Source organism: Equus quagga, unplaced genomic scaffold (assembly GCF_021613505.1).
Source record: "Equus quagga isolate Etosha38 unplaced genomic scaffold, UCLA_HA_Equagga_1.0 554_RagTag, whole genome shotgun sequence".
NCBI classification, from domain to species: domain Eukaryota; kingdom Metazoa; phylum Chordata; class Mammalia; order Perissodactyla; family Equidae; genus Equus; species Equus quagga.
Window position 1 is genome coordinate 167230 of NW_025800242.1, and position 15124 is coordinate 182353.

The 15124-nt window shown below is 36.8% G+C and overlaps 2 pseudogenes; both read left to right on the forward strand.

The window, feature by feature from the left end:
• Positions 1–6285: 6285 nt before the first annotated feature.
• On the forward strand, positions 6286–7148 carry LOC124233960 (olfactory receptor 7G2-like; annotated as a pseudogene).
• A 5228-nt stretch (positions 7149–12376) lies between these two features.
• Positions 12377–13312, forward strand: LOC124233967 (olfactory receptor 7G2-like; annotated as a pseudogene).
• Positions 13313–15124: the final 1812 nt, after the last annotated feature.

The window sequence follows — 15124 nt, forward strand, 5'->3', positions numbered from 1 at the left end:
TTTCATATTTGACGAGCTCCCTTCAAGACTCTCTTGTTTTGGCTTTGTCAGTTTCATGATAATGTGTCTTAATGTTCGTATCCTTGAATTATCCTCCTTGGAGTTTCTTATTTTTGCCGGCTCATGTGTTTTACCATATTTGGGAAGTTTTTGTTTATTATTCCCTCAGATATTATTTCCATCTCCTTCTCTTTCTCTTCTCCTTCTGGGACTCCCATAATTTTTATATATATATATATATATTTTTTCACTTCATGGTGTGCCTTTGGTCCCTTAGGATCTGCTCACTTTTCTGTATTCTTTTTTCTTTTCACTCCTCTGAGTCAATATTATAATGTGGTAGCTCTGTATACCATATTTTCAGCATATTTTCTAGAGTTTTGCTTTTTTGAAAAAATGTTGAAGGTATTAGTAGTCTATTTGTTTTGTGACTTTCCCAAAATGTATTCATAAGGACTGTGATTCTTGTGGTATGTGATCATTGAAAACTGTTCTTTAACTTTCTTTAGCTAGTGCTTTGATAGATTTCCTTGAGTGGCAAGAGTGATGCAAAAAAACCAAAAACAAAAACAAAAAAGGAAATAGCACACCTCTCTGTCTTTACAGATTGAATCTGTGCTTCAGTGCTCTTTCAACACTTACTCAGGTTTGCACTGAGCCAAGAGATCAATATGAAACTTTAGGATCTTCCTCAGTCTTTTCTGAATATAGTCTTGCCATGGACATGCATGTAGCTTTCTAAATACCCCCATTTACTTGGCTGCTTTTAAATCTCCTAATTTGCTAAAGAAAATTTTCCTTGTTTTTTACTCTAGGACTTAGCTGGTTATTTTATGTTTTGGTCCTTTACCATAGGCATATGTAGGCCATTAGTTTTGTTTTCAGTGTTTTTGAACAATGCCCCTACTTCACCGGTATGAGTTTTCAGTTAGGAAAAACAGAGATGAGTGCCTTGTTTCAGTCCTTTGGGTTGTTCCCAGACAGGTTAGAACAGACGTACAGAATGATTTAAGGAAAGACCTACTGCACCTCTGCTGAATCTGTGGACCAGAGTGTCAAACTGAGAACACAGGCTGTGACCATTTTAGTACTAAGACCACTGCCATGCCAGGGAGGGTGTGGAGCAAGGGCAAGTGAAAATGCCACAAGACTATTCTACTATTTTGAAGTTGATTTTTCTTGATTCAGCACTCACTTGGTTGCCATAGATTTGGAGTGTTTTCAGGAGTTCTGACAATTTTTGACAGTTTTTGTTTGTATTTTCAGTGTTTCTTTGAGAGCTTTAAGCTACTTACTCTTTCATTTTGCTGAGAGTACTCTTCCATGCACTGTCCATTTTGATTACAGGGAATATAATGAACTTCTGAATATAATATGTAGAAACAGAATGCAATGAGCTATACATAGTGTTAGTCGTTAAAATATGCTTTTTACTGTGTTTTTGCTATATTATCACTTGTGTTTTATATGTAAGATATTATATATATTTATATAATATATATTCACATATATATATCCCTATAATAAACTACATTTTTGAACCTAAATGTCCTGTCAGTCTTCCTTTGATAGTTATTATAAAGGATGCCTTTGAGTGTACCCAAGGAAAGAAGACTAGAATCCAATTACAGAAGGAATTTTTGTCCATGTGTGAAAGGCACTTGAAATGGATATGAACAGATAGGTAGATGGAAGAGAATTGCATACTTTTGGCATCTCTGGATGAAGGAATTAGCTAGTTTTAAGTTTTTCCTTCTCTGAGCTTTGCTTCTAATTAGTTTTCACTGCCCTGGGATCCGAATGGTAGCAAAAGAGTTTGACTAATTAGAAACTTTGGATATTGAACTCCCAAGGGACAGAGGCTGCCAATAATCTGCCTGTGGCCACCCTACACAGTAGCCCTGCTCAGATAACTAGGCAGCACACCTGAGCCTCTTCCCAGGGACAATCACTTTTGCACAACAGCCTAACCCTAAACTCTATCTTTCCATGCTCTCTGAGAACAGGGCTCCCATCTGTCTAGTTTAATGTCAAAGTAAGAACTGAATGTTGTTCCTTAGGTTTGGCAGTCAGGTCATCTGAAGTTCTCTAGTCTGTTTTTCAAATAGAGAGAGGCATTTGTCTACCAGTCGTTCTGGGGTTGAGAGGTAACATACTAAAGATGACTTGATCTTATTCATTTATGAAGTGTCTGCCTAAGTGTCCATCATCTGACATATCTTCTTGTACTTTTGCAACAATATTAAACGGTTCGCTAATCTTCTACTCTGACACTAAAATTCTAGGGTTTTTTCCAACCTCAGGAAAAATCCTCCCTTGAAAAATGTTGTGGAGTGTTCCCGAATTTTCTAAAGTATTCCTTAATTTCTGGACAGGGGATTGAGATGAATGGTCATCTTATATTTATCATTCTGTGCCTGGTTCTTTGGGTTCCTTTTTAAGGAAGCCCCTGGTACCTTTCCATGAGAACTCTGACAGAAGGGATGAAGAACTAGGCAAATCCTATAGGCCACATCCACAGTACTGATATCTCTTTAGTAACTTATGACATATTTTGAAAGGCAGAATAACACAGAATATCACGACAAGTACTCATGGATCTGTGTCCCGAATTAGTATATGGTGACATTTGCCATAATAATTCTCTTCTTTAAGTAACAAAATAGTTTGTATAGAGATGACATTCATTTTTGTTTTCCTCCATTTATTTTCTTCCATTCCCAGAGGCAACTACGTTCTTGAGTTTTTGAGTTCCTTGGTATTGTTTTAAGTTGTTTGTATGCACGCATATGTGTGTGTGTTTGTGTGTGCATGTCTGTATATGCATATGTGTCACAATGAAAATGCCCATTCCTTTGAGAAGAAATAAATTGTTGTAAGACAAGGGAATAGAGCAAAGGAGTGGAAGTTAATGAACCAGAATGGAATGTACCAAGGCTTGCTTCCTCCCTCTACTTCTATACTTGAGCAAGATTTACAGTGGAAATGTCAGCGCATGAATTCTTTCCTGAAACTTGCAGTTACCATGCCAGGATTATTTTTTCTTTCTCTCCTCTTCTTTCATCTTGTCCCACCCCTCACTCACTTCCCTATGATGAACCCTGCCAGTTTGTCCATTCATGGTCATGCCATTTACAAATCACTATAGGTGATATTAAGAAGTTCCCGTATGCCAAGGACTGTGCTTGGTGATATTGTCTATTTATTCTTATCCTTGTAATATCCCTTATAATGTTTCATAATGGTCCCAGCAAACAAATGTGGAGACGGAGACTTCTCATATAGTTTTGAAAATCTCCTTATTTCTGAAGCACCTGCTGGAACTTGGAATAAACTCACTTGTGGTAGAATCCAAATTTACACCAAATGATAGTGATCCATTCTGATAGAGTTACTTGTTTTCATAACTTCATGCTTGTTCATATTTTCTCATCTTGGAAGCAGAGTTTTTGTATTGCAATTCATCTTTAAACATTAACATCCCGATGAGCTATTCACCTTTAATATATCATTAGAGAATTTTTCCAAATCATTGTTTCATAAAGATAATAGGAAATACCCTCTCTATCTTTCTCTCTTCCCAGTCCCTGGTAAACACTTTTTTGACTCTATGCTCCCTGTGTTTTGACTACATTACATTCCACATACAAGTGAGATCATACAATATTTGCCTTTGTCCATCTGACTTATTATAGTTAGAATAAGGTCCTCCGGATTCAGCATGCTGTCACAATGTCAGGATTTACTTTTTCTCTAAGGCTGAATAATATACTGTTGTATGTATATTCCACAATTTCTTTATCCTTTCATCCATTGATGGATATTAAGATTAATTCCATATCTTGGCTATTGTTGATAATGCTGCAATAGACATAAGAGTACAGGTGTCTCTTTGAGATCTTGATTTCATTTCGCTTCAACATATACCCAGAAGTGGGACTGCTGGTAATTCTTCTTTTAAGTTTTTGAGGTACTTCAATAGTGTTTTATATAGTGGTTGTACAAATTTACATTCTTAAATTCCCATCAACAATGGAACAGGCTTCCCTTTTCTTCACATCCTCACCAACACTTGTTAACTTTTTTCTTTTTTAATAACATCCATCCTAACATATGTGAGGTGATTTCATATTGTGGTTTTAATTTACATTTCTCTGATGATTAGTGTTGTTAACACTTTTCATATACCTGTTGTCCACATGTATGTCTTCTTTGGAGAAATGCCTGTTTAGATTATTTGCTCATGTTTTAAATCAGGTTACTATTTTTTGATATTGAGTTGTATGAGTTCCTTATATATCCTGAATATTAACTCCTTATCCTAGGCATGCTCTGGCAATATTTATCCCACTTTATAGGTTATCTTTTCATATTGTTGTTTATTTCCTTTTGCTGTGCAGAAGCCTTTTAGTATTTTGTAGTTCCTCTTGTTGATTTTACTCTTTTGTTGCTTGTGCTTTTGGTGTCATAGTAAAAAATTCATTGCCAAGGTCAAAGTCATGGAGCTTTATTTATGTTTTCTTCTAAGAGTTTTGTCATTTATGATCTTATGTTTTACTCGATAATCCATTTGAGTTGGTTTTTTTGTGTGGTTTAAGATATGCATCCAAATTCATTCTTTTGCATGTGGATACCCAGTTTTTCTAACACCATTCATTGAAGAAACTATCCTTTCCCCAGTGTGTATTCTTAAAGCCCTTATCAAAGATTACTTGACCTTATATGTGTAAATTTATTTATAGGCACTCTATTTTGTTTTACTTGTGTGTCTGTTTTTACACTAGTACCATACTGTTTTGATTACTATAGTCTTGTACCATAATTTGATATCAGGAAGTTTGGTGTCTCCAGCTTTGTTCTCCTTGCTCAGGATGGGGTCTTTTATCATTCCATATGCCTTTTAGGGTTTTTATCTCTTTCTTTATAAATTGCATTATTAATAGTGTATACTACGCCTCAGAGTCAGGAAACCATCCACCTTGAATTCCTCTCCCTGGAGTCTTGGTCTTTAAGGATTTGCACTGCCTTGGATCACAGTGACAATAAAGTTTCTCAGCTGGTGAGGAGCTTTGGAAATTGAAACTCCAGGGTTACAGAGATTCCCATCAACCTTTAACCACTGCCTTCAATAATCCTTCTGCAGTAAAGAAGTAACACAGCTGAGCCTCCTCCTATAGGTGATCCTTTTTCCCAGGAACCTAGTACCTCATTCAGTCTCTTTGAATTTCCTGAAGACAGATCTCTCAGATGATACATTCAGAGGAGATGTCAAGCATCATTCTGCTCTGACACCAAACAGGTAATGTAATATTCCTTATTTGAATATTTGGAAATGAGGGCAGGTGTTTCACTACAGGTTCATCCAGGTGAAGCTGTGAAGAGTGTACTGGGGCTGGCCCTGGGGCTGAGTGGGTGAGTTCATGTGCTCTGCTTTGGCAGCCTGGGGTTTCGCTGGTTTGGATCCTGGGTACAGACACAGCACTGCTCATCAAGCCATGCTCAGGTGGTGTCTCACATAGCACAACCAGAAGGACCTACAACTAGAATATTCAACTATTTACTGGGGGACTTTTGAGAGAAGAAGGAGAAGGAGAAGAAGTAGGAGAAGGAGAAGAAGGAGAAGAAGGAGACTGGCAATGGATGTTAGCTCAGGCCCAATAAAAAAAAGAGTGTACTTATATTAGATGAATAGAACTAAGTCACCCATGATCCTCCTGTCTGTCATCTTCTTCACATGCTTCCTCGTACCTCTGCACTGATATGCAAGTACCTCTTATTTACTTAACTTGTACTAGTCTACTATGACCAGTACCTGACATTTCTTCCTGAGCAAAAATCAATGTCTTCTAAAACAGGATGACTGCTATAAAATCCTCTCACATTCCTATGGTGGTAGGGTGCAGAAGGATTGGTAAACTTCACCTTTTTTTCCAGTTTCTGGTCCTTGACGTATATTTGTACTATTTGTGTTACATGGAACTGAGGTCTCATGGGATCCAGATGGAATCTTCAAGCTACTTCCTTATTCTACATTTTTATCTTATAAAATTACAAAAATTTTAAATAATCAGAATAGTATAGATAGTGTAACTAAAAAAAATGACCACTCACACATTAACTCCTTCCTGAATTAACCATGTTGACAACTTGGTATATCAGCTTCAGTTCCTTTTAAAAAGCAACCATGTGCTTACAGAAGGCACTGTGTTGGCAATTCCATGCATTCATCCCCTTCTCTACTGAGATAGTGTTTGCTACTGGTGATGCTCCTGGTTTTGGCATTTGATGATTTTCCAGCAACATGAAATCAGAAACCAAACAGATAGTTTAGAGTTCCGTCTTATGAAAATATCAGATAATCCAGAACTGAAGTCCCTCATCTTCAGCCTCTTCCTGTCAGTTTACTTGGTCACTGTCCTAGAAATCTGCTCATCATCTCAGCTGTCATCACTAACTCCAATCTGCACACCTCACTTCTTTCTTGCTGATGTGTCCTTTACTAACATTGGTTTAAGCAACACCACAGACTCAAAGATGCCGCTGAACATAAAAACACAGAATCAGAGCATCACTTATACAGGCTGCCTCTCACAGGTCTGCTTTTTAGAAAATTTACTAATTTAGAAAATTTGCTCCTTGTAGTTATGGCCTATGACAGCTATATAGTCATTTGCCAACCACTGAGGTATGTGGTCACCATGATTCCCCACTTTTGTGGCCAGCTGATTCTACTCTCAGTGTTGAATAACATTTTGAATGCCCTACTCCACAGTCTGATGGTGTTGCAACTGTCCTTCTATACAGACAGGAAAATCCCCCTCCATTTGTGTGAAATTTCTCTGGGCACCAAGATTGCCTGTTCTGATATCCTCATCAATATTGTCCTGGCTTATTTTGCAGTTAGCATATTTGGTAGTATTCCTCCCTCTGAAATCATTTTCTCATATACTCAAATTGCCTCTTCTATTTTGAGAATGCTATAAGTGGATAGAAAGCATAAGGTTTTTTCCATCTGTGGGTCTCAACTCTCACCTGTGTTCTTATTCTATGGGACAGGTTTGGGGGTGTACAATAGTTCTATATTTACATATTCTTCCAGGAAGACTGCAGTAGCTTCAGTGAAACACAATGTGGTTGCTCAAATTTGAAACCCTTCACCTATAGCCTGAGGAATGGGGACATGAAAGGAGCCTTGAGAAAAATCATCCATAGGGTAGCTTCTTTGTAGTGATTGTGTCATCTGCTTTGGTCTGATGTTTCTGGAATGATCATAGTGAAAGGAATACTGGGCCAGCCAGAATGCTTGACTTTCATCACCAACTTCTAAAATGACCAGATAGCATAATGGCCAAGAGCATTTTAAATTGGCATGAAAACCTAATTTTAACTTTTCCTAGCTCTGTGATGTTTGTCAAGTGATGTCCGGTCTCTAATCTCAGTTCATAAGTCAGAATCCCTAAGATGGGAACCTGAGTCAGGGGTTCTTGTAATAGTGATTTTAGGAGAAATGTTTTTAGAAGAAGTGGATAAGGTGGATACGTCAGTGAAAAAACTTAACCAAGGCTGTTGTGATTATTAGAGACTGCTTCTACCTGATCCCGTGGTTCAGACAATAAGAATTGCACTTCAGAGTTACTAATATTGTGAGGCAAGGAAGCTGATGTTTCATACCTCTGTTCAGTAGCCACTGAACTCAGTCACTGGGAAACTGTAACAGGGATGGACCTCGTCAACGTCCACTACACTTAGTTTCATTTTGTATAAATAGGCATAATCAGTTTTTCTTAGTGGTTTGACATGATAAGTGATAATTGCACTTTCTCAGTGAGGAGGACTTTGGTTGTAGTAAAAAAAGAATTCTTGATTCTAATTTACTCAAACAATAAAGAGAGTTATGAGGTGATGTGTTAACTAACTTTCTTGTGGTAATGAATGCACAATATATATGTATGTCAAATAACCACATTAAACACCTTAAATTTATAAATTTCTTCAATTGTATCTCATCAAATGCGTAAAAAAGCAGGGTTATCTTTCATTGTGAGAGCTTCAGTGGTAAGAAATATACATGAACTAGACAGTCAGGCTTCATTCATTCCTTCATGTGGTGCCTCAAATCTGCATTTGTTTTTTTTTTCATGGTCCAGATGGTTGCACAGATGTAACTGTCATATCCAAACATGATCTCTGGAAACAGAAAACTGACTGTTCTGCCCTGGGACAATTGTTAATAGAATATCTGTTGTTAATAGATCATTCTATGGAGTCAATCTGTCTGTCTCATCACTAAGAGTAGAATCATCACCTTCTGAATGTAATTCCTTCGTTGGGGAAAATTATTACTATGAAAGGCTTTGAGTAACTCACCCTCCAGTATGTAATTCCTGTTAAGAAGTCAACCATATACCCACTACAGACATTTTCAACAACCCCTGGAAGATAAAAATCTCATTAAATATAACTAGTATCAATATTACATGTGTTCCATATCTTGCTAATATTCATTAATCTTTTAAATTTCTTGCTCTCACTTATTTTTTCACATTGTCTTCAACAATGAGATTTATTTACCACGTTTATAATATTTATTAGCTGCTTTTTCTGGTCTGAGAAATATTATCACATGATTTGTTATCATCTAGGAAGAGCAAAGATTGGTAATATTTTCCTTGTACTGTGTTTGCTCTGATTCCTTCTTATTGATTTATTTGTATGAATGTATTTGAGCTTTTATCTTTTTCCTTGGTCACCTCATCTTGCTGTGTTTTTCATTCATCTCTGCTGGAGTCCAAACAGAGAAGCATGGTTGTGTAAAATTAATTGAATCATTGGATTCTTAAGGGATTGGCTGCAGTCTTTGGGCTCTCCTGCAAAACTTTGTAATGCATCTCTATGAAAAAAAGAATTTTTCTTCGGAGATAGACTTTAATTTTAGAAAGAAATGTTGAGTGTGAAACAGCCTGGGAGGATGAAAGCTGTCAGGATTACGGGAATCATTTTTCCAAACAGTAGAAAAAAGCAGGGCCATTAGTCAAAATCATTTCTGCGTGTTGGTGATTAACTAACTATGATGGAGAATCAAGAAATCGAGAAAGAATCCAGAAAGTGCCCAGAGAGCTTTCTGTTATGGTCATCATGGAAGGGAGAGAGAGCTAGGCATGATGTCCAGCATCGCAATTTGAGGACAGCTCCCTTATTGGTGTCATCATGTTTTGTAGTGCAGCGATTCCTGCATTGACTTCCACAGAACACTTGCAAAGATAAGTCAACTGAGGCTTTTGTACATCAGGAAATTTCTTGTACGTCACACAAGAACTACACATCTCGATCTATGCATAGACATTAAAGGATTCATGCTTTTTTTCAATTATTTTATTGAGGTCATAATGGTTTACAACATTGTGTAATTTCAGGTGTACATTATTATTTTTCAATTTCTGCATAGACTGGATCACACTCACCACCAACAGTCTAATAAGCAGTACACTCTTTGACATCTGTCTTAGAAGCATCTTTTCAACTATGATGTCTACTCAGGCAAGGGAAACAAAAGAAAAAATAAACAAATGGGGTTAAATCAGACTAAAAATCTTCTGCAAGGCAAAGGAAGTCATGAACAAAATGAAAATACAACCTGCCAAGTGGGAGAAAATGTTTGCAAATCACATATTTGACAAGGGGTTAATTTCCAAAATATATAAATATCTCATAGAATTCAACAACCGAAAAACAAACCACCTCATCAAAAATAGTATAAGAAAAAAATATGGCCACCTTTCCCTTATTCCAGAAGTAAAAAATATTGACATTCTGCTATATCGGTTTCTGGTATTTTTTATAAAGTAAGAAAATAATGTGAATATACAAGACTCCTCCTTTGTATACCCCTCAGTTTTTTGTTCTCCCTTTGCTAGAGACAACACCGTCTAAAATGTGATGGTATACCTCTTGTATGGCTTAGATTGTATGTGTATTCATAAACATATATGGGATGAAATGCATTAACCATAATACATATCAGTTTTGGAATGGAGAAATAAATCACGATGTAATGATGTAGTGGAATAGTTGCTGCTAATTAAAATTTATGAAGCAAGACTAAGTACATCAAGATAAGTCAAAGGATAAATTACTTAAAGTTGCCAACTGTAAATGACATTTACAGTATGGTTAGGTTTATATAAAGCTTAAAAATGCTAAACAACGCAATTGTTCATAGAATAGTAATGATTACAGTAAAAGTTTCAGGGGAATAATTTATATGAAATTCATGTAGTGGTTCCTGTGGGGAAGGAAAGGAATCTAGATTCTTTTCATGATACAGGCACTTCACATATGCCTGTATTATTAATTGCAATAAAAACACCTACAATGAAAATAGTGAAATGCATGAATTTGATAAATTTGACTGATGAGTATCAAGCTCTTCATTTTAATTTTTCTTGAATAATTAATAATGAAAATAAACATATTTATGTAGGATGAAAAATATTTAAAATTTTGTCATGCAGATGTATTTTTGTCATGCAAAATTATTTCTCCTGTAGCTTTCATTGTTTATGTCGATACATATATCTGATTGTTTTTATGATTTGACCTGTCTTAAGTGCTATATATTTCATCATACGTCCATTTCAAATGAATATTTATATCATTGATGTTTTCTTCAGTTCTTCTTTTCTACATAATAAATGTTCCCAGGTGGAGTTTCAGCTCAGAAACTCTTCCCTAAAATTTGCAGTTATAATACAGGGACATTCTCAATCGTTTTTCCTCAACTTGTCCCACCCCATTGCTTTCTACTGAGGAGGGAAACATACTAGAAGCTGTTGTTCATAGCAGACAAAAAAAAAAATCACAATAAGAAATATCAATACAAGAGTCCCAAATGCTGAGTGCTGTGCTGGATGCTTTCCCTTAATTTGTTTCTCATCATTGCAAAATCTCCATAAGTTTTTATGACAGTTCCCATTATACAAATGAAGACGTCAGGTTTTATGTATAGGTGAACAGCTTTCGCTCTTCACAAAGCAAGTCCTGGTCTGGATTAAAATCAGCCTGTTTGAGTCTAAGTAATACTCCCAATGATAAAGTCTGTCATGGCCACTTCTTTTTGTCCCATGAGCAGGAGGTCCACTCCTTTACAAAGACAATGCTAATAAGAACCACGATTATTTTGTAAGTATCATATAAGTCTCTGTTATCTTGCAAGTCCCTGTCTTCCAAGGACTGAAAATCGAATTTTTATTTGTCTCTTCTCTTAGAAGATTATGCATTTCATTCTTTCTCTCATTTAGCTTTTTTTTTAATAATATGCCCCCATCACCTCAAGGGAAAAAATTTCCATTGGATGAGAAAAAGAATCTCACTAGCATAGTTTTCCAGCTTATCTTAGAATCCATTACTACTGAAGATGAGAAGTGTTTCCATGGGAGAGTCTTATGAACTTCAAGTCTAGAGGTAATATTTTCTAATCTTTACTCAGGTGGAGAGCGTATACTTGGATGGGTGCTATGCTCCTGACCACAATACTTATTGGGTAGAGGTGGATAGACCTTACAGGAAAGTGAAGTGAGTTGTAGTATTGTCCACGATGAAATATTACAATTTTAGAGGGAAATTACAAAATCTGACTGACATTTTAGGAATGGTAATTCTGTCCTATCCAGAGGCATTAAAAGAAATTAGTCAAGTGAGTCAATTCAGAAGTCAGATGATCTGATCACAGACCCAGTCTTTGCCATGAACTAACCAGGTACTTCATGTCCTTGATGTAATCTCATGTTACCTAACATTTCCCATGCTTAAGATTATCTGATGTAACCCACCTGTAAATTATCAAGCCCTCAGGTAATTCTGAAGAATGTAAAAGTTTGTGGACCATACTTTACAAGAGAGGTTAGATAACTTCTTTCTTGTTTTTCTGTTTGTTTGATGCAAGAAACATTTCTGAAGGAAACACCATGTCTTAATCTTTGTTTCAGTCTCAGGACTTGGCACAAAGCGGGTAATACGGTTGGTTGTCAATAGATATAGGGGTCAATAAAAAAAGTAGAGTGAAAAGGAAGAGTGAGAGGTGATGATGGAAGGAGAAATTAGCAGAGGGAAAGATTTGAATATTGTCTTGGGCTCACAATATACATAAAGTTTTCTTTTTTAGCAATGGTTCTCAAACTTAACATACATCAAGTTCATCTGTAGAGGTTGTTAAAATAGACTAGTGATATTGAACCCAGAGTTTATCAGCAGAAGTCTGGAGTGCTACTACCATTATTCATTTCCAGCAAGTTCCCAGTTGACGCTTCTGCCGCTTATCCTGGGACCATTACTTTTATTTTCTTTTTACTCGATTTCTTCCCTCAGATTTGTCTACAACATGGAGCCCAAAAATCACACAGGTGCTCCAGAATTCCTTCTCCTGGGATTGACAGATAATGCAGAACTTCAGCCCCTCATCTTTAGCCTGTTCCTACTCATTTACCTGATCACCATCGTGGGAAATCTACTCATCATTCTGGCTTTCAGCTCTGACTCCAAAATCCACGCTCCCATGTATTTCTTTCTCTCCAGTCTCTCCTTTACTGACATTTGTGTAAGCACAACCACGATCCCAAAGATGCTTGTGAACATACAAGCCCAGAATTAGAGCATCACTTATATAGGGTGCCTCACTCAGATTGGATTTTTCCTGGTTTTTGGTTTATTTGAGAATTTTCTCCTTGCGGTAATGGCCTATGACCGCTATGTGGCCATTTGTCACCCACTGGTCTACATGGTCATCATGAACCCTCGTCTCTGTGGCCTGCTGATTCTACTCTCTTTGCTTCTTAGCATTGTGGATGCCCTCCTCCTCAGTCTGATGATGTTACAGCTGTCCTTCTGCAAGGACCTGGAAATCCCTCACTTCTTCTGCGAACTTGCTCAGGTCCTCAAGCTTGCCTGTTCTGATACACTTATCAATAGCATTCTGATATATTTTATGGCTGTCCTATTTGGGGGTATTCCTCTCTCTGGGATCATTTTCTCTTATACTCAAATTGTCTCCTCTGTTTTGAGAATGCCATCAGTGGGTGGAAAGCTTAAAGCTTTTTCCACCTGTGGGTCTCACCTCTCAGTTGTGTCCTTGTTCTATGGGACAGCTTTTGGAGTATATATTAGTTCTGCAGTGACAAACTCTTCCAGGAAGACTACAGTGGCTTCAGTGATGTACACTGTTGTCCCTCAAATGCTGAACCCCTTCATCTACAGTCTGAGGAACAAGGATATGAAGGGAGCCTTGAGGAATTTCATCAGAAGAGGACCTTTGCTGTGATTGTGCCATCTACTTTGAACTGTGGATTATAGAATGAGTCAAAGTGACAGAAATCCTGGGTGAGGCAGAATGCCTGATTCTTCCATCTGCTATTTCTTCTAAATAAGTAGATATCATAATGGCTAAGAACCTATCAACCTCGCCTTGAATCATGACTTTGCTTTTTATCTGGTTCTGTGACGTTTAACAAGAGATTTCAATTCTCTAAACTCAGTTTATTTGCTCAGGTTCCTTAGAAGCAGAGACTGATGCAGGATTTCTAGTTTTAGTGTTGTTGTTGTGTGTGTGTGTGTGTATGTGTGACTTCAGTAGAAGGAAAGTTTTAGGAAGTGGATAGGGCAGGGACAGGACTGAAATATGACTGTAGGCATATCTACAGGTTAGCTTCCACCTGATCCCATGGTAGGAACATGTTAATTGCTCCCCAAAGTTAGGCTTACAGTAGGGCAAGGGATTTGACCTTTCATTTCTCAATTTAGTAATTAGTGAGATCAGTCACTGGTGAACCGTATCTTTCTGAGACAGCATTGGCATCCACCATATTAAGTTTCATTGTCTATAAAATTGGCATAATTAGATTATCTCAGTGGTATGAGATGATTGTGATAATTAAATTCAACTGTGATAAACCCTTCAGTTCTAATAAGAAAGAACAAACTCCAAGTTCAGTATGACCAAACAATAAAGAGAGTTATCTTTCATTACAGAGACTTCAGAGATAAGGAATGTACAGGAAGAGTAGAGATTCACTCATTTCTCCATGAAGAGGATTTGTCCTAGGATTGGTTCTTGTCAGGGTCACTAGGTGGTGGCAGCAAATGAAGATGTCATACTTGAATATGATACCCAGACACAGAAATCTTGCTATTCCTCTCTGGGTAAGTTGTTACTAGATGTTTCCATGGAGTGACCAGATGATGTCTCTGTAGTGAGTTCAATGTTGGCCCTCAAAACAATACATCCACACTCTAACCTTCCTAACTTGCGGGTATTAAGTTATGATAAAAGGATGATTGTACTAATTTGGAAAAGAATATTTTCAGAGGAGGAGTTTATTCCATATTATCTGGGTGGACCCTAAATGTAATCACATGTATGCTTTTAAGATAGACAGCTATGGAGAAGATACAGGGAAAAGGAGGAGGTAATGCCGCCATGGAGTTAGAAATTGGATTGACTCAACCAGCATATGATTATTCTTGTCTTATGAGACTGTCATTAACTTAAGCCTCTGATGCATCTCTCTATGACTCCAGTGTAGATCTATACACAATTTACTGAATAAATTTGCTTCCTTTCACTGTATTAAAGCTTAAAATTAATGAATAAATCCTTGCCTTGTTCTTCTCATCATTGTGCTTCTGAGATTCAATCATGTTGTTGCTTTTAGCAGTTATTTTCAATGCTCTGTACTTTTTTGTCCTTCCTGATTTTTGTTACATATATATATATATCTCACATATATATGTATGTATTTAATGATTTAATGTATATATTTAATGATTTCTTGAGGTTATATTGGCTTATAACATTGTGTAAATGTCAAGTGTGCATTATTATTTTTCATTTTCTCTATAGACTGCACCTTGTTCACCACAAATAGTCTAGGTTTTATCCATCACCATATGTATGAGCTCCTTTATTCTTTTCGCCCTCTCCCCTCCCACTTCCCCTTTGGTAACCACCAATCTGTTCTCCTTGCATATGTGATTCTTTTTTTATCTTCCACATATGAGTGAAATAATACATATTTGTCATTTTCTATCTGACTTCTTTTGCTAAGAATAATAGCCTCAAGGTCCATTTATGTCA